Raw genomic sequence first — 21,252 nt, 5'->3', positions numbered from 1 at the left:
TTAAAAACAAAATTGGGCCAAGATTTGAACCTTGAGGAACACCAGAGTTTGTTCTAAAAATCCGCGATTCATTCCCATGGTAATCAACAAATTGACGGCGATTTTTCAAATAAGAAGCAAAAGAACATATTATACTATGTGACGCGCCAAATATACAAAGCTTTTGTAATAAAATATCGTGATCAACACGATCAAATGCCTTGGAAATATCTGTGTACACAGAATCAACTTGAATTGACTTCCATAGAATTTGAAATAAAATTATTATACACTATAAGATTTGTTACTGTGGACCGCCTACCCGAAAACCCAGTGACGTCCTTAGACAAAATGCCGCCCCTAGGCAGCGCTAAAATGCCGCCCTATTTTTATACAGTATTTTTTATCATCCTTACATGACCCCAATATTTAAGAAATGTGTTGTACGGATACATTACTAACAAAATATATACCGCTAAATCCAATTTAAATGCCATCTCTACTTCAATAAACAATATTGTGAGTCCACGGTTTCAGATACACCTGACAACTTTCTATATAATATAATGCTGGTGTGTCATTGCTGGTCATCAAGGACGTGACGTCCAAGGACAACAGAAGTAAACTAGACATCGCGATACCGACAAAAAAAATACAGTCCTGTTAAACCTTTTATGTTAATTCTTAATACATTTTGTTTCCAACCAGTGAGCTGATTTTTTTAATCGAAGGATATTTTCATTATTAGGTACTTACAAAGTTTAGTTACCTATTTCTATATAATATATCTAACGATTCTCCTCGATTTGCCGCCCCCAAGCGACGCTCAATCTGCCTACCCCCATGGGACGTCACTGCGAAAACCATGTTGCGAATCGGAGAGGCGAGAGTCTATTTGACGGTTGATGTGTATATGTAATATCGATTCAAATATTTTACATGGAGCCGAAAGAACTGCTATTGGCCTATAATTAGAGATCTCTGATCTAGATCCCTTTTTATGAAGCGGCCTCAGGCGGGTTATTTTCCATGCATCAGGAAAAGTGCTGGATGCTATGATTAAATTAAATATATGTTTAAGCGGAAAGGATATAATCTGTTCGTAACAGCCCTTAACAACATAAGGTGGCAAGCTATCTAGTCCAGATGAACTTTTGGGAGACAAATTTGAAAATCCATATTCCATATATTTGTCGTCAAATGCTGAGATTTGAAGATCTTACGTTGCAGACGAAGGACCAGCAGAATTGGGGTCAAGTAGCGGTTCTATTGGGCTATAAAGTGATTCAAAATGCTTAGCAAATGCATCAGATATACCATAGTACTATATTATTCAACGTCATCATGGCATTGTCTTTTGTATTACTACTGGAACTAAGCGAATATTTGTCTTGAATTATATTATGTAACGCATAAGAGAAAAGAGACAGGAAGAATATGTAATAAATCGGGTAAGGTGAAAGACAATATATACGCGAAAGAAAATTCTACATTTGAAAAATAAACTAACACGAAAATAAATTAATCATTTACTTTAATCGGGTCGTGAAAGATATTGTAATGGTGGTTTATCGCAAAGGTAACATTTTCATAATGCTTCCAAACCTGTCAGCCCCGCAGACTTAAAACCACTACTGTTTGGGAGTAGTAGTAGGTTTGGTGGAAATGTTTGATTTTTGATGTATTCGTATATTGGAGATAGTCAAAAATAAATATTTAGATAGGTAAGAATAAATTTGCAGACAATTTGAAACTAAAAATGAAAAAGGATGGTATTCTAAATCTGCTTAAGGTCGTCACTTTTCTTAGGGGAGTCAATGGAAATGCCTATTCTAGGCAATTGCATAGGACCCGGATATCGTCGGGACTCTTATAATCGGGACAAACATCCAAATAAACCAATTTTCCGTGACGCATAATATAATAGATTACATTACACTTGTATGTATATTTCAAGACATCATTTCTATATTAAACATAAATTCGTTTTATCTGGTTAGTTTTGAATACGCTGACTCACACATTGTGACATTACACCTATAAATTTCCTCGTATCAATAACTTCAACTTTGTTCCGTGTTCCATCAAAAACTAAATTATAGGTTCATTTTCTGTTGGAATCCATAATGAGAGGACCAACTCATGCTTTTTTAACATAAAACAAGCTATGCTAATAATCATACCTTGTATAAAATTATATTACAGGGAAACGGGGAAACCCAAATTGAACGTTCCAAGGAATGATCCAAGTAAGCCTTTTATGTCAAATTATAGAGGAATTTGTCTATGATAATAAATGTGTCATTCGCAAATATTAATCTAGTTGTGTATGTATACTCATTTTCAAACGTCAGTCTCGACTATAACAAAAAATATATGATAAAAACTGATAAAACACTGGCAGTACGAAGTATTAAATATCACCATTGTGACCAACGCAATAAAATAATGCATCGGCAAGACGTAATGTCAACCGATATATCATTATTTTTATGATCTGATTTTAATTTGACAAACATCTCCGTTGTTGTTTTAAATTCATATAATACTCGTATCATGCCATTTTGTATTACTTATTTGCAGCGTTGCCAGCTTTGAGTTTGTCTTGCAGATCTAGCATTTTTAATAGATAGGCTCAGAGTAATAATATAAGGAGTGTAGGTATTGTTCGGCAAAATGATGCCGCGTTTCTTTATTATTATTATACTATATATATTATTATGTTACTTCTCAGTACGACTACCAAATTTAAACACAACCTAGTTAACTATATTTTCTACTATATTAACTAAAAATAATTAATTACCACTAACTTTATATTTAACACAAAAACAATAAATCTCAGCAACACATGCTCGCAGTCTTCAAATGACAGTAGTCATGCAAATCAATATTTACCGGTGACGTGTAGTAAAAATATTTAATTAGAGAAATTCTATCTCGCTCTAACGCATATTGCTTAGATATTATAAGTGTGCCTAATGCTTTCTCGGTTGTACTTATGGTTCGTCTTTGTTCAGACCTTGTAGGTGGGCTTTTAGCTTACAAAATTTACATCTGGCATAAATTGCGTTAATTCTAACGTTTTTGAACATAATAAACAGGTGCTTAAAACTTTTATTAAAAAAAACTAGAATATCACACCAGATTTGCATGAAAATTGACATGATTACTTATTGTATATTATGTCTAACGAATAAAATATTTATTTCATTTCAAACAATATTAATTTAGTGATGACAATCTTTTATACATTTAGTGGTTTTTAGTTGTATTATTTATTTATTTATTTATTTGTTGTGAAACAATAAATTTTTCTTCAATCCTTGTTGTTGTAAAAATCATGTTAATAATTTTTTATTTTGTGAAAATCTGGTAATTTTTTATCGTCTAGCTTGGCAACACTTGAGTAAAAGAGTTCATAATACAAAAGGATTGTGTAATGCCAAATTACATGCACATTAAATGTGTTGGGAATAAACGCGGATAACTTTATCTTTTGATTACAATATTAAAGCCAAAAATATCGTGCCATATTAGGTAGTTATTAATCAAACCCGCTTCCATACGTGTAAATTGTGCATTGCACGAGGACAACCAAAATAATATCATGTTGTGCTATAAACATTTTCAAATGTTAGCTAGTGGTCGTTGCCTTTCACAAAGATATCCTCCCAACCGATGAAAAATCAACAATAACTACCGTAATAGGTACTTGATAGAAACGAATGCACCAAACGTAAAACATCTGTAAGTATATCAACTTTATCAATTCTTTCACTACCATCCTTATTGTTTCTCAGTTCCGTCAACTCTTCTGCACAATAAAATAAGATTCAGAGCATTGGAGCGGACCTCGGAGCAGGAGCACGGAGCAATGGGGTTTTACCCGGAGCAGGAGCGGAGCTAGAGCTCCGAAAATTTGTAGTGCTCCACTGCTTCAAATGTTTTTTTTTATTATTCAATTTTCGTCCTAAAATCCAATGAAAATATTATATTTGAACACTGGAATTATTTGTAATACGGCAATAATGCCGAGTGATATATAATCTCACTTTTTTGACAGAAGAGACAGATAATTAAAGACGATTTGTAGTCGATTTTGTTTAATAGAATTAATAATTATGAAAAGGACGAACAATAAACCTTATTTCAAAACTACTTGTTTTTTTTATTTTCTAACATTTGTATAAGTACATATAAAACAATATATTAAAACTTTTTACCCTGAGCGGAGCTGGAGCAAGTATTAGGTCCCGGAGCGGAGTAACTTAAAAAGCGTCCGCTCCAACCCTCTGAATAATTCCATCCAGTAACAGAAATTGCAGGATTTTTTCAGCTCTTGCCAAATTCCGTGCAATATATTTCGATATCGATAAAAAGTGGGATCCTGGTTTTCTGAATACCGGAATTGCAATCCCCATTCACACTAACCCATGTGCAATTTAGTTTTGAATTACAACACTAATTGTGTCGCTAGAGTACACAGTCACTAAGATGAAAGTTTATATTATTTCGATTATAGGATATTTAAAATTAATAAGTTCCACATGTCGATAATGCAGAAATGTTAGAAAGCAGTAGTTATTCAGCAATTCACAAAAAAGTCAAAAATACCTAAAGGTGGACTTGGCTGATTTTGAAATCTAGCGACACAATTATCTCATAGTCTCAAGTTCATAATACTAAAATAAATACCATGCATACATAATATGTTACATACAGATAGGTACATACATTATTATTATTTTAATTCGATCTTTATTCATAATAATTACAAGATAAAAAGAACTTTTTATATACCACGTTTTTAAATTTTCTGTTGAATCATATAAACTTGACAATTCTATGTATTAATAAATACTTTTTTAGTACTTGATAGAAATACTGAATAAATATAGAATACTGAAATGTCATTTGGACATTTCATATTGATTTCCATAGTAACGCACATATATTTAAATAATTTAGTTGCTAGGACCCCCTTAGCAACCAATAATATGTAGTGTTTTAATTTTTACGAATTTTTTTCCGAAATAACTTTCAATACAAAACAGAATTAACTGAAAATGAATTCAATTCTGCTTAAATATGGCTAAAAGTATTAAAATAATGCATTGTCATCGTGTTTTGATATATTCTAAAAGTTTCAAAATCTAGCTAGTCGGGAAGTTAGTTAAAAATCTTCAATCATCCAATACAAATCTTGGACAAACAAGAAAAAAAATTTACTGGACAAACAAGAATACGAGCTAATAAAAACGTGGTAAAATATTCATCTGTGGTGGGCGGCTTTTTGGATTTCGTAGAGGGGTGGCCTAATCCCTAGAAGCGGTCCTACTACTTATCAGAAAACGTGTTGGAAGTTGGAATTATTACCAATCGTAAATGGCATGCTGTATGTTTATCAAAATATAATTATTAATACTGTATCAAAAAAATATTTGATGACGATATCCAATTTCTGGATTAACCTGACATAAAGAATCAAATTGTTTCCAGACGAGTCATAGACAACAATTAATAACAGCCTACTGGATTAAAACATACGTAAAATACCACGTTGTTCACTATCATTTACCATGACTCCAAAGAATTTCCAAAAAACTGGTTCATGATTTTTTTTTTGCATTTATTCCGACGTAGGTATTAATAAACTGCTAAATGATGATACGATAAAATTATTTATTCTTTTAGTATGATGAATTACTACGTCAAAAATAAATATTTAATTGTTTAGTAGTAAAAAAAATAATATATCAATAATTATTAATAAACAGTAACGCAAATTGCTTGAGAATTCTTCCAAACATTGTTGTCTAACTGGTTTATTAAGAATTGAGAGGTTTAGATCTTAGGTGGGCCAAGCACAGTAAAGATATATTATTTAATTTTATAGATGTAAAAGAATAAGCACCAAATCAACAGCAAAAAAACATTGATAAACACAGGGACGTGCCAAGGGTGGGTGCCACCCGGGTGCCAGTCAATAATTTCCAAATTTTAAAAAATAGTAGAAATATGACAGAATTCAAAGAAAGGTTAAATCAAATATTTTATTGTCGTTGAAATATATAAAAAAAATACATATTTTCTCATTAAATAATATAACAATTATAATGTAAAGGTAAATAGTCTTAAATCGACTTTTTGCCGGCCCTGGGTTTTGCACCCCTAACACGCCGCTTGGCGCGCCCCTGACTAAACATTCTCTTTTTGTCCAGACAACTCTCTCTCTCTCACAAACATAACAGCGTGTCCAAGCATTTGTTTAAAACTAAGCGCATGTCCGTACGTTAATAATCAAAACAACGTTCCGCAAGACCACGCGTCGCTACTTCCGGTGAAATAGTAAAAAAAAATCCAAATATGGCCACATTTATTATTATTGACAGTACATTCGCACACGTTTTTCATCAACGGCAGAATACAAAACACATAATTACTTGTACAATAATATTTCGATTGTTTTATACATTTATGTTTGTAAACAAAATTTATAGAATGTTTATGAACAATAATTAATGTATGTTGGTCTGAACTAGTCTCTGTACCAATGATGAGGAAGGATTTTTTTGATAATAATATGGCGAAGAATTAATTCGATTCTATTGTTTTGTAAAATAATCTATTTGCGTACAAAAGCGGCACTAATGTCAAACTGAAATTGCCTACAGCGATTTTATAGAGAAATCATAGAATGCTCTATCTGGGAGAAAACTCAACGTCTTTGAATCCAACCAATTTCTACTTTTAAGTAGGTACCTATTGCTATTATTCTTACTATGAAACATGGATATACAAACAAATAACCGTGTTGTTGTAGGTATGTAACTATAGTATGAATACATAGTTATGTATGGCCGTGACCAATGACCACGCGTACAATATTTTGAGCAATAAGTGAATTATTGTATTATTTTAACTTAGGTTCTAAAATAAGTAACCACAAAAATCGTATTTGTTCTCGATCCGCTGTAGAACTGAGCCCCGTAGATTTTAATAACATTTTATTCTACTTGAATGAAGTGATTCATAATATTATTTTCATCGGAGGTGCATATTATTTATTCTAGACTATGAATAGTTGAATGAGTGTGACGCAAATATAACATAGGTGCGTATGTTCGATACGCAACGCAAATTCTGCCCAATTAATTCAATATTACTCGAAATTAAATAAGTACTTTACGAAACGCCACTGTCCAAAATTTTCGGAAACTCTGACTACGTTTATTTGGTATCCAAATACTAAACACATATTATTATGTGTCGACCCGGAAAATTCCACGAAAACGTGTCATCTATTGTCTCTCTCATACATAATCTGAACCGATTCACTGCTGAATGAATACCTCTCCTAACATCTTCCACTCTTCTCGATTCCTAAATTCTTCGCTGCCACGTACCTACATTCATCGAACTTTATAAGTTCGTCGATTCATTGTACCTATTGTAGAATCTTATATATTTTGCTGATTCCTTTTTCGTGATATATATAATACATATGTTACGCAGAATGTGTGAAATTGCGTATTACATAAAATCGGCAAACTTTTGCCTATTTCATGAAAAATGCAAGCCCGTTGCTTTAATCTTGAATTAGGCAAAATATCTGCCGAGTGCGTGAATTCGGCAGTAATTGTTCTGCCTGGTTCATGAATTGGGCAAATTAGATAGTAGCGCTACGGTGGTGTTTTTTGCAACTAAACCAAATGTGTCAAATGCTCATGCATTGGTCAAAATAGATGGTCGCGCTCTAGCGGTATTTTTTGCAACTAATCAAATTAACCAAATGTGTCAAACGTCATTGATTATATAAAAATATACCAATCAATAACTACAATGACGTTCATATCTATTTACTATGCCCAAAAAAATCTAGAACTATAATATGATAACGGAAGAATTTTATTAAAAGGTATTTTCGCGATTTGATTCGTGCTCAGGAAGTGGTCGATTGTTTATTTGTGATAGTATGCTTTGATAGTTTGTTAAAACTTGTTAGCTAACCTCAAAAGGGACATTCAGTTAAATTCAGAATTAAAAAACCTAACCTAACCTAACCTAATAATAATAATATTATATTATCTCCAATTATAACTAATAAAACCATCCGTATTAAATTTACTTTTCTACTGTCATGTTGACAGTTTAAGAATTCCATACCCTGCCAAATTCACGCACTCGGCAGATAAATTGCCTAATTCAAGAATAATGCAAGCCCGTTGTCTTATTCATGAATTAGGCAAAATATTGCCAATTTCGTGTAATACGCAATTTCACACGTTCGGTGTAATATATATATTGATTCGTAGATTTTTCAGATTATTTTCAGGTTCCGGAGTCCCTACTAACTCAGTAGCCTTGGACTATGTAAATCCGGCTATATTCACGCTTTGTGAAAATCACATAAGTAGGTAAATTTAATATATTGTGACCTTAACCTAAATCGAACCCCGAGCCCCGTATGAGATATCGAGAGCCACCGCGAAGACTCCTTACCATCCAAGACCAGAATGAATTCTCAAATTCGCAAATTCTCCAGCATGAATTGACAGTTAAATAATCAGGACTTGAAATGGACCGGAGCGCACCGGAGCGTCGTTCCGGTTCGTAAAGTCCCCAAAACCATCGCTCCTTTTCATGGAAAAAATTATTTGACCGTATGAGCTAGATATACCATATAACGAAAAATCTTAACACTTATTACAACGTTTTTCTTAGGTCGTATTCTTATTTGTCCGGTGGTTGTTTGTCCGGTACAAATCTTGCAATCCATTTTTAACTAACTTCCCGACTAGCTAGACATTTGAAACTTTTGGAATATATCAGAACACGATGCCAATACATTTTTTAATACGTTTAGCCATCTTTAAATAGAATTGAATTCATTTTCAGTTAATTCTGTTTTGTATGAAAAGTTATTTCGGAAGAAATCCCTAATCGAATCCACTATTATTGGTTGCTAGGGGTCTGGGGTCGTAGCAACTAAATTATTAATATATACGTGCGTTACTATGGAAATCAATATGAATGTCAAAATGACATTTCAGTATTATTTCTATCAAGTACACATTTTTTTGATCGTTTAAGCTAGTCAAGTCAAATTTATATGATTCAACTGAAAATTTAAAAACGTTGTATATAAAAAGTTATTTTTATCTTGTAATTATTTTTATAAAATACATATAAAATTAGTTATCTATGTTGATATTTTTGTAATCGTACTCCGGTTCGTAAATTCTCCATTTCGAGCGCTGTATATAATTAACCATTAATGTAAACTAGTTAAAGTAGCCGGCTTCTCACGAGGTCGAAACATTGATTGATTGTATCTTGGCAAAAAATATGTCAAAATGAAAATAATTCTGACAGCTAAGTCAAACAAAAAATATCAAATAAAATAGAATCACCGTGAAAATTCAAAATTGAAATAGGCAGGAAAGGTAATTTGAACAAACAATTATGTATTGTTATATAATAAATGTAGATAGTTGGCCAAGTAGAAAAGGGAAATCAAACAAATATATTATTGTCGACTTTTTTAGATTTTAAAAGTTGTAACTTCAGAATATATTACATTGACACATTTTGACCACAAGATTAGATCTGTACTTCCCAATTACAAATACGAAAATAATAATATCACCTTCAATCTACATAATTATGCAAAGTTATACAACTCAGATATATTTTTAACTGACCAGTTAGCTTTTATTTTTAATGATAAATTACGATTTGCGGTTACTCTCACGAGATGTTTAGATATGGGTATATTATTTTTAATTCTATTGCTATCTAACCACAGATACGAAGTAAATATCTGCATTTGACCACAATTTGCGTAGGTTATAAACAATTAACATACCGAAATGTTGTTGATTATATAGGTAATATCAGGTAAATAATTAATACGGTTTGTGTTTATCGGATACCTACATAGTATCCCAAAAACATAATATTTCAATCGGAAAATATCAACGTTTTGTTTTGTCTTGGCAGGATAAAATTCAGCAGTTATTTTTTGTAAGAACATATCCTACCGAATTTAAGTATCAGAAGAGTTTAGTATCTTCAGAATAATCAAATCTACCTGTATAATCAGCGTTACCGATTTGCCAGATCTAGAATTTTTCGCTAGTCATTTAACGTGTAAAAATGGCATCAGTCAATCAGAGTCATAAAATGAAGTGTAGCTGTTTTTTTCTATCGCGGCGAGCTTTCAACTTTTCATATAAAAGCTAGATGTTATTATAAAACTCTTCTTTCGAACATGTCCGATCCAAATAGGATCATATGGACCTCCACAGAGTGGAGATTTGTATTGACAGATTTTGTTTTTACGAGAAATGGATGTCAGCCACTTGCTCAACCTATTAGGTATTAGGTCCATACTCTGACTCATACACAAATCGAAAAACATTATGTGTACTTGTCAGACCCAGGATTCGAACCTGGGACCCACGACTCAATAGGTCAATGCTTAAGCCGCGCGGCCATCGTGGCCTTTTGCCAGAGACAATTATTTTTTCTCTTTCAAGAAAATAAATCTAGCAATTTTTCCTAATAAATAAAAATCTGATTTTCTTACCCGGTCTGACATATTATTGACGACAAAACTTGGCAAGACTATTTGTGTTATTTACAATGTATTATATTATTATTACGTTACAGCTGATTAATAAGATTGAAATGCAATAGCCAGTCGCCATGGTCCAAGATTTTGAAGCCGGGCTCGGTTCATTACAAACTTACTTACTCATTTCACCCTATCACGCCCCAGTATTGGGGCATAGGGAAGCACATGTTCGTGTCACTTCCCTCCTTCCTCCACTTTCCGATAATTGTAATAATAAATATTAATAATGGACCATACAGTCATTTGCCATGTAAATTATAATATTATAGATATAATGTAAAATTTCTTTCATCTGTTATTGTATAAAATGTGCAGTTATCCGTATTACAAAACAACAACACAATGCAGAATGAATTAAATAGATATCTACGTAGTACGTAGGTATATTCTTGATTTATTTTTAAATATTTTGAATTCAAAGCTATAAAATGCAAATGTGATCGCAACATAACATTAAATTAATAATAATATGACGTGTTGGTTAAATTGTAAAAAAATATATCTCGCGACCATCGTAAGCGGTTGTCATCTAACTGATGTGAATTCCCATTTTTTATAAGTAAGTAACTACCTACATATAATTATTTTTGTATGAATCACGAGACAATCAAAGATATACGTAAAACTTCGAAGATTGTTATAAACACTGTGTACCTACCTACCTACATAATATTATATTACGAGACTACTAACTGACTTCTAACTAAATACTCGTGTGTGACAGTCATATTTAAGAGCTCTGATGTCTGAGCTCTATGTCCTGCCTACAATTAATAGGTATCTAGTGACAAAATACGGTGTAGAGGTGAATTTAATAGTTAAGACGGCCAATAACACCAACATAATATTTGTTATCCGATAGAATTTGCTTTATATGGCTACCCATTGGCCGATTTAAATAGTCAGTATTATCAGTTATTTTAATTAAATATTATTGTATATAATCTTTTAGTTTAAACTATTATTTTTGAGCACAAAAAACTACACAAAACCGTCTTATAAATTTGTACTGAGTCTACCTATAATTTGAAATCTTTCATTATTGTATCGAATCTACTTTCGGTAATGCACAATATTGAAACTGGGTTAAGGTTCAAATAGACTATATGACGGTCGGGCACATATATGCTAAGAGCGTTTTAGTGTCTATGATCAAATCTATGCCATTCCGACATATTATACATACATATTGTATGACAGCTATTGTCACCGACAGGTTTTTCTGCCCCTGAGGGGGGCGCTCCCATAAGGAGTAGTGCTCCCCAGCCGCTCGGTCTGACCCTGGTAGTCAATGTGCCACCGATGGAATGATGACGACCCTTGGCAAGGCTGAACAAAATATTTCATATGTTAAGTCCCGCAGTTTGCTCTGACAGGTCCCACGGCTTCTCAGAGTGGACTGTGGATGGTTAAGAAATATAGGTAATAGGTAATATGGTATAAGGTTAAAATTAAATTGGATATAAAATATAATTTGGATGTAAGGTAAATGTAAATTGTAATATAATGGGTAAATTTAAAATGTAATGCAAAGGGTAACAAAGTAATAAAGGGGGACTATGGATGGGCGTTAATGGTATATATTAATTAAGGTGTATGTAATGTTAAGGTATATAGATCGATGTCGCTACGCGTCGCGCGTACACGGCACAATAATTGTTAACATATGCTCATAGGCCTGTTGCGAAAGCTCCCATTTGTACATATGTGCAATCACAAAGCATAGCAATACGTAGGGCAACCATCGATCCGATTTCAATCACGATCCCGCGTAATTAATTTTCATATTAAAATTCGATTTCAAATAGCCACGGCTATTCCGCGCGCGGCGTTTCCGAATCAGTATTCTGGCAGCTTTCCTGCTCTGACATACGACGGCGTCTCTGTCGTATGTGTGGAAACCGATTTCGCGATACAAATTTGCCCCCTCTGCAGTGACAGAGCCCCTCTCGCTCGCGTGTATGACAGCGTCACGCTCACGCGCGACGGGAGAATCGGATCAATGATTTTGGTCGATCAAGAAGACCACGTACTGGAATAAAGTGCGGGAAATCTTTGATCGGCGAGGTATGAGTATGTACTAAGCAATTATTACTGCCTATATGTTTGGTTGACGGAATAACATCCATCAACTAGACGTAAGTATGTGCCTGTGGCGACACCGAGCTATATTAGTTATTAATGTAAGAAAGATTGCGCGACCAGCACAATTATATATTCATGTAAAGTAACTTCCCCGCTTGATATTGTTTAATATTAAGTATTCATCTTGTAGCTAAATTAACAATCTACCGAGTTCATGTTCTTGGACTGACGTCAAGTAGGTATTCAGGCCGTCGGGGCGCCTCAAAGTTGGACCCCCCAACGGTAGTTGGCCGAAGGATTGGTATGCGCTGTCGTAGGCCTGGTGCCACAAATATGCCAAGTTAACCACTGGCATATGACGCCTTATCATCCAGGCTAACTTTGTAGTACTCTCGTTTCTGGGTGAGAGGTACCTTCACGCCGCTAGGGCCCGTAAAGTCGGCCGCCGCGGGAGCGCCCCTCCCTCAGCCATGAGGAACACCACCGTGCAGGGGGTGTGCTGTATCGATGGGCAATTCAACCACAAATCCATCGATGCCGCGCACGCTTTCGTAGGTGCGTTTTTCGTGGGGCTGGCCCAGAAACAATGCGGTACTGCTACATCAATTGCGCACTCTCGGTACTGACAGGTACTCGAAGTACGTAAGTGACGCGTGAGCGACGCCGCCCATCGGCGAGCGTCGACTTGCGCCTATGATTTTACTTAGTCGGCCCTTGCGTAGATGTCGCGGATAATTAGTCATTGCACAATTTCTGCCAATCTCGTAAGGAAACCGTTAATTAATTTTGTCACCCTCAAAACGTCGGACTAAGGGATGAAATCGGGCAGATTTGCATATAAACCCCCAATTTCAAATTTCATTATCAGTCTTCGCTCGCATTTACGACCCTGAACCTGCTAAGGTCAGCGGCGTAATTTTATCCGCTTTTTCATATACAAGTCGCCGAGACTTGTGAAGAGGTACGCGCCTAGGTCCAGATACCTACCGGCTGATACCTATACTCCCGTACCTACTGTCACTCTGACAGATCGCGGAGTGAACGTCAGTCAGCGACTTAGTCGTTTTCGCGTATTTTTTTTAAAATTTCTCCATTGTGGTACTCGGTCCTCAACCTTTGTCAATAATCCCCGCGCTCGTGCAGTCTCGCTTACAACCAATAATAATTAATTATTAAATAAATAAATTGTGTGTTGATCTATAATTAGCCTTATATAATAAATTAGTTTCTTGTGACAATTTGTAGTTCAGAGTTTTATAGTAATTTGACTTTATTTAATTTGGTGACCGTGGAACTCAATAAATAATCTTCAATAAAAAGTGAATATTAGTTTTAATAACTATATTACCGTGCCTACCTGTTCTTCCAAAAACTGAATGTACCTCCACTCCAGGCCCGGAACTAGCCGAGGATTCGGAGGCCTACACTATGACATCTTATTTACACTCTGTGACACCCTATGACACAGGACGCCAACATAAGAAACGGGTTTTTCGACATATATATGACCGATCGTCATAGAGTGTATTTGAGGCATTAGATATAAATAAAAAGGCTTTCAAGGTATAGGCATACATTTTTTTTTAATTGTGTTTAAAATATATTAAAACGATGAATTATTCATTCGATTGCTTTTACATATTTAACATTTTAATGATAAACATAACCATAAATAATTTGTAGTAATAAGATGGAACTCTTTAACGAATGCAAATGATTGATTTAACTGCGTTAAAGTCATGTATACTCAATCAAAGCACACTTGAGTGCGTGATGACCACCTTCTGGGGTAATTGCTCCTGAGACATTCCTAATCATAAAAATTGTTGATGCTTCACATACAGACACGCCCAATTAGAGCTTGTTATGTCTCAGCTTTTTTCATTTCTCGAGACTCAAAAATCACCGAAATCAAGAATGTTTGTTTTCTTGAGATTTCTTGAGATTCTTGAGAATTTTAACAAATTCTTTTCACAATTAAAATCGAGACCTCGGAATCTCATTGATGATTTCTCGAGAAATGATAATAATTGTGGAAATTTTGGAAAATTAATTTCTTTTGATTCGAGATTGGCCTTTCCTGAAATTTTCTTGAGATTTCTCGATCACAACCTCTACACTCGATGAATGTTTAGTGAAGCCATTAACTTTGATGTAGCCATCCATAAGTACCTACGTATATGGCAGAGAATTATTTTTTTCAAAAATAAATCGAAAGGGACATGTGCACGTTCTTCTGCAAACAGTTGAATCATCCTAATAATAATTGTTTGCAACAAAAAAAATGTTTAATTCGACGTAGGTGTAGGCATATGCTCGCAATATCAGTGGCGAGGGGTGGAGTTAGGCTGTTCGATATAAATAATTTTCACACTATACTTTATCATTCATACTTACTTATTTGTTTTCATTGAACAAGAATACAATTTTCAAATGATGCCGCTTAGTTTTTAAAATACAATTGAAAGTTGCCTAAACCAAACCATAATAATTTAGGTTTGCTATGGGCTATCCGACAAAATGGTAAGTACACACTTTTTCGGTTATACTTGTTTGTTTTTATTGAATTAAGAATACGTATTACAGATAGTCTTATGACATTACAGTGGATTCCATCTCACACAAGCTAATTTATCACATGACAATTATGTATTATGGCTTGAATAAGTCAGGGTTTAATTGAATTTTCAAAACTAACGAACACTATTTATACATTGTAGTCTTAGTTAAATGAAAACAAATACGTTAGACTGATAAAGTTTATTGTACACTTATTATGTCGGATCTTAACAGTCTACCAGTGACGTCCCTAGACAAAATGCCGCCCCAGGGCAGTGCCAAAATGTCGCCCCATTTTGTATACAGTATATTGTATCATCCGTGCACGTGTCATTTCTGGTCACTATGTACGTCGAAGGGCAACGGAAGTAAACTAGACGTCGCAGACTCAAACAAAAATACAGCCCTGCTAAACCTTTTATGTTAATTAATACATTTTGTTTCCAACCAGTGAGCTGATTTTTTAATGGAAAGTTATTTTCGTTATTACTAAGTTAAGGTTCCTATTTCTATATGTACCAAATGATTCTCCTCGATTTGCCGCCCTTCAAGTAACTGCCGCCCCCAAGCGACGTTAAATCTGCCTACCCCCACGGGACGTCACTGCAGTCTACCTCCACCCTTCGCCACTTCATAATATAGATGTGGTTAAAATTGTATTTAAACATCAAACCACGTGGATTGTTTTACTATAAATGATGTTGTACCTACGACTAATACAAAATATATACTTACAAGTGTTTTTTTATTGCATATTATTCATGTAGTATTTATTAAACTATTGAAAAAACTGTTTGAACTCCAGTGTAGAATAGGTGACCCCGATTCATTCATTATAAAAAAGAAGTGATCGTGACGCGAGTAAATGACTAACGAGAGTTAATATATAATTATTATTTGTACATCAAACATATCGAGATAGATAGAAGAACGTTTTGGTTGAGAAAATGTCCTCTTCGATATAAATTTTGATAATCAATCATGGCATTTTGATATTCGTTTTAATATAATATTATGTAGTAGTAGATTAAATACTAGCCTGAGAAAAATTAGGATTTTAAATAATATCTTCATTATTTTATATTCTTCAAAATTTATATAATTAATCTGTCTGTAGGTACATAAGTACGTATTATAAAATATGATTCCCGTCTTGCCCAACCGGACATATCCAGCTATGATAACAATGCAATGAAAGAAAGACTGCGAAGTATTTGGAACAATTCACGCACACAACACATACATACGATTACACACGTATTGTAAAATAATACACACAGACACTCAATGTCAGAATCATTGTCATACTATCGCGTGCCCTGATGCTGTAGATATTTTAACCTAGCGTCTATCGCACGCAGAAAAAGAGAGAAGCAAGAAGAAAATGAATGTATGAAATCTTCAAATCTATCTTACATATTACACTTTGTGAAAATTTTACAGCGATGTACTTTTTTTTATAATCTTATACATTAATTTGAGATCAGCGCCCATTACGCCGTCTCGTGGTTGAAAATTTATGTATTTATGCCTCTTCCCTATTTATTCCCCGCGCAGGCATACCGCTCCGAGTGACTTCCACGTTGTCTTTGTACGCAATTAAATAAAATGTAATTTTTTTTTAAGTGATGGCTAATATTAATTATTGTACCAACATTAATGTTTAGCCGTAAGCCAATTATTTTGTCAATAATTGGAAACCAAAAACTTTGTTCCAATCTTAGCTCGCGTGTAAACAATGTTTATAATTATGGATTATTAAATTTTGAGAAAATCTATCATTTTTTCCTGACCGGTCTGGCAAATTTTTGTCAACGACTAGAACACTAGAAGCAAACCCACTTTTTTTCTTGTTTATATTTTTACCTAATCGTTATGTAATTAGTGTAGGTCAGTGAAACATAAGATATCTTGTGACATAACGCATTAAAGCCTAATGATACGTTATCTAACTTGTGTTTGTTAAATTACTGGGCATCACTGTGACCTGCTATTAAATGTGGCCGTAACATTGTATTTCTTTAATCCATTATCATTGTTTTATATGATTCTGAATTAGGTAATGTATTGTCACAAAACATATATTATATTACGTAACATAGTTTGAATAGTTTATACTCAAACAGGAGGTTTATACTCATACAGAAATTTTGTTGTTACAGAACTCTGGAGTTATTTTCAATGATACTTGAGTGGGACTAGAGTTGGGTTTCCGGAATTTCCCGACGGGAATTCTCGAGAAATTTTCGAGATTTTCCACCCCGAATCTCGAGAATTGAAATTTTTAACATCTCTGTAATTCTCGGATCTCGGGATTCGGGATTTCTTTATTATCAAATATTAATTGAAAAAACGATTTTCTATATGAAAAAAGTGGACAGAAAACACAAAACGTTCAAAGACTGCTCGGGGCATTCAACACAATTAAGCCAACGTCGACTCAAAACGAGCGCAATTTTTGCAACATCAGGGAATTTTGTGTTTCAAAAGCGTACGTGATTGTTAGACGCAGCGATTGACAATCTGTGTTATTTGATATTCCATTTTAATAAATAATGTTTTCCTACTTGTATTTTGATTTTTTTCTTACGTAAATAAAGAAAATCATATTTTTTTGGAATTTGTCTGTTTTTACACTGATTTTAGGATGTTTATAGGTTTTTTTTTAAATTTCCCGATATCTCGAGAATTCTCGAGAATTCTTTTCTGGAAATCCCGAATCTCGGAATTGAGATTTTCTCGGGAAATACCCAACTCTAAGTGGTACGACATATCAAATGTTTTTTTACTTTTCGGTAAATAATAGTGGGTTCAGTTGTCTTCCCTGGGAATTCATCCGGAGTTTCAATCGGTCGTCCATCCTGGGCCACGTCGTTCAACCACCGTCACTTAGTTCCTCTAACACTCTCTGCTCAGATGGCTCCGCATCAAAAATCGTCCAGTCCACCCACTGAGCATCACCAGCCCATCTTCATTATTTGCTCAAAATATCACCCTCTGGATCTATAGTTCGAAAATGAGAAGACCGTTTTCAGACTTGTTGCCAGCATTGCCAACTTAGCATTTTTCTTGCCAGATACCTATAGCAGTTTTTAATAGTCATCTAGCTTGCAAAAATTTGCATCTGGCGTATAGCGTTAGATATAGCGTTTCGAGATAGCACTTTGGATTTTCGATGTCTACGAATTCCAAAGTAACACTTGTTGGCAATCTGTATTCGTCTTCTGATATCTGTTCCCATATCATTGTTAGCTGTGACAATGTAACTCTGATATTCTGTGAAATGCTCGGTTTCTAGAATGAGTTATTCTGAATATATTTCCATGTGGCTGCAGTGACGTCAAGTGGGGATGGGCAAGTCATGCGTTGCATAGGGGCGTCAAATGAAGGAACGAATACAAATAATTTACAACTTTTGTGAGCAGTGGCGTTTTTTTATGAAGCAAACAATGCGGTCGCTTCGTTAGTAAGTATCAACACATTATGTAGTTTAAAAAAATCTAAGTATAAATAAATTCAAACAACATAACTTTACTATATTGTTGTATTGCCCATTCCGATACATATTGTAATGTCAGTTTATCTCACAGGAAAAAAATCTTGCCACCTCCCACCGCCTAAAAAATCAATAATAAAATTATAATGGATACTTTTTCAAAATGGACCCCTCCATAACATTTTTTTGTGTGCGCGCCTGAATTAAACTTTTCAATTATTGCATGTAACTTCGAGTAGGTATTATAATTATACGATAATCTATACGTATAGTATAATGTAGATTATTTTCACTCCAATAATAGATTATACAGCTAATTGTTTTTATCAGATAAAAGGTCAAATGCTTTGATATCGTTTAAAAATGAGGGTGTTTCCATATTTGCTTGGGTTTTTACCATGTTTTAAAACAGACAACTGTCGTAATCATCAAATTTGAAATATTAAACTCTTCAGTACCTATCTACTTCATAATAACTTTGTATGTTGACAATATTTTATAGAGGTCACAAATCTGGGTTATAGCGCCTGTACACTGCGGATTTACTGACAGTAATAGTGTGTATTGTGTAACTGTTCACACGTAAAAATGCTTACTGTCTCTCCAATCTCATTATTCAAGAGTAAGCGAGACGCGATGTTGTCGTATCATGGTACTATTAGACAGGACGTAAAAATAGGTTAACCTCAAAATTAGTGTCTCCGCGGTGTAGTTCGTGTTTTTTTGCCGGCAGGTTTGCCACTATCGTTCTACTGTGCAAGCCCAGATCGAAAAAATCCCAACTGTCGCATGAAAATTCAGAAGCTTCTGAACTTTTTTAATTCATGCATGCATGCAATCTTGCAACTGCAGGATGATACATGTTTACACATACATTTTCTTTTGATGGCCGCGATAATACGTACTGTCAGCAGTTAATCCATGCACGTGTAAACGGGGTATTATGTTAGTATATATTATATCCAGGGGTAGCCAACTATTTCATTGTTGTGGTCGGCTTTTTGTATAAAATTAAATTCACTAGCTACCTACGAAACTCGCATAATATTTGAGCAAACAACGCAGTGATATGGGTTGTCACCAGCAGCAACGATTTTCTTTGACACAGGTGATACAATCGATTTATCAGAATGTTTAAAAGGGGGTCTCAAAACAGTTCAAACCGGTCATATTAATGATAAAAAATATGCTATTATGTCGTATTCAGTCGTATTCGTAAACAACGGTCTTCCGCAGGGTTACATGTAAATTTTACGTAAAACATTTCACCGTGGCACAGTTCGCCGTGAGCTTTCTTATCGTAAAGAGATGACCGTACTATACGGACTCCAATTTTGTTAGATTCAATATGAACATTAATTCAATTTTCATAGCTGATTTGATAATGATTAGATAATGATTTTTTAATTACCACCTTTAAAATGCACGTTAATTACATCGATCGGCCGCCTGGTCATTACGCGCCAGGTGCGTCTTCAGCATCCAAAGTAATAACCTAACCTAACAAATAATCCAGTATACTGGCTATTTTCAAAACTTGTTTGCTGCTGGCTTCCTGTAAAGTGTAAACCGACAAGAACCGTGTTTTATTTAGACATGAATTTTATGTCAGCACTATACGACCCAAAGAGGTCTTTAATATACATACGGCCATGTATTTCCAATACAACATTTCCCTGTGAAGTATGATACGGCGAACTGCGTACGTACAAGTTTGACACGGTCAATTGTAGTTGAATAAGACGTGTTAACTGTCCTAACAATTATTGTAGATAATCGCCTTGTTTATGGAATTGCTCCTAAATAACCTTGCAATAAAAATAACGGAAACGTGTCACTGTGTTAACTACCTATTGGTCAGTCTCCCTAAGATCTACGGAAGCGTTATTAAATTATTTGATATTTCGGGCGAATGTTTTATCAGAAATTCGCCCTACCACCACAATGCTATCGTATTGTAGTGTCACTCGCAAGCGGTCAGAAATGTGTAGCGAGGTGTGAATTTAACAAGACGAAAGTGACCGTCGAATTCACACAACATTATGATGACAAGAGGCACTGTCCGTAACGAGGTGGGTGAAGATGGACACCTCAAAACCGCAAACGTATCAAAGAAACAATGCACGTTTATACCAGCATTACCCAAAGTATACTCTGGGGAAGCGTGTCCGGAAACTTGTACGTATGCAGTGTGCCGTATCAGTCGTATCACACTTCGTGAAATGTTGTATCGGAAATATATGGCCGTATATTAAAGACCGTCCAACCTCTTTGGGTCGTATAGTACTGACATAAAATTGATGTCTAAATAAAACACGGTTCTTGACGATTTACACTTCACAGGAAGCCAGCAGCAAAAAAAAATTGAAAATAGCGGATATAGTGGATTATTTGTTAGGTTAGGTTTGGTTTTCATTCTTTAATTTATGAATTTTGCCAAAATCAGCTATGAAAATTGAATTAATGTTCATATTGAATCTAATAAAATTGG

The 21,252-nt window shown here is 34.5% G+C and overlaps 1 protein-coding gene across 2 annotated transcripts in view; it reads right to left on the bottom strand.

Moving 5' to 3' along the window:
• Positions 1–21,252, bottom strand: part of LOC147071359 (senecionine N-oxygenase-like) — a 66,597-nt gene that overhangs the window by 44,503 nt on the left and 842 nt on the right. Inside the window, exon 1 of one of the 2 annotated variants that reach the window (XM_085947954.1) lies at positions 18,801–18,871. The exons of the other annotated variant lie outside the window; for it this stretch is intronic. The gene's annotated coding sequence lies outside the window, so the exon portion shown is untranslated. Of the gene's footprint in view, positions 1–18,800; positions 18,872–21,252 lie in introns of those variants that run through there. 2 annotated transcript variants of the gene reach the window in all.

Source organism: Rhyacophila brunnea, unplaced genomic scaffold (genome assembly GCF_057557595.1).
Source record: "Rhyacophila brunnea isolate RB1 unplaced genomic scaffold, BYU_Rbru_1.0 scaffold_20, whole genome shotgun sequence".
Taxonomy (NCBI): domain Eukaryota; kingdom Metazoa; phylum Arthropoda; class Insecta; order Trichoptera; family Rhyacophilidae; genus Rhyacophila; species Rhyacophila brunnea.
The sequence above is the reverse complement of the archived record's forward strand: the minus strand, read 5'-3'. Positions and strand labels throughout refer to the sequence as shown.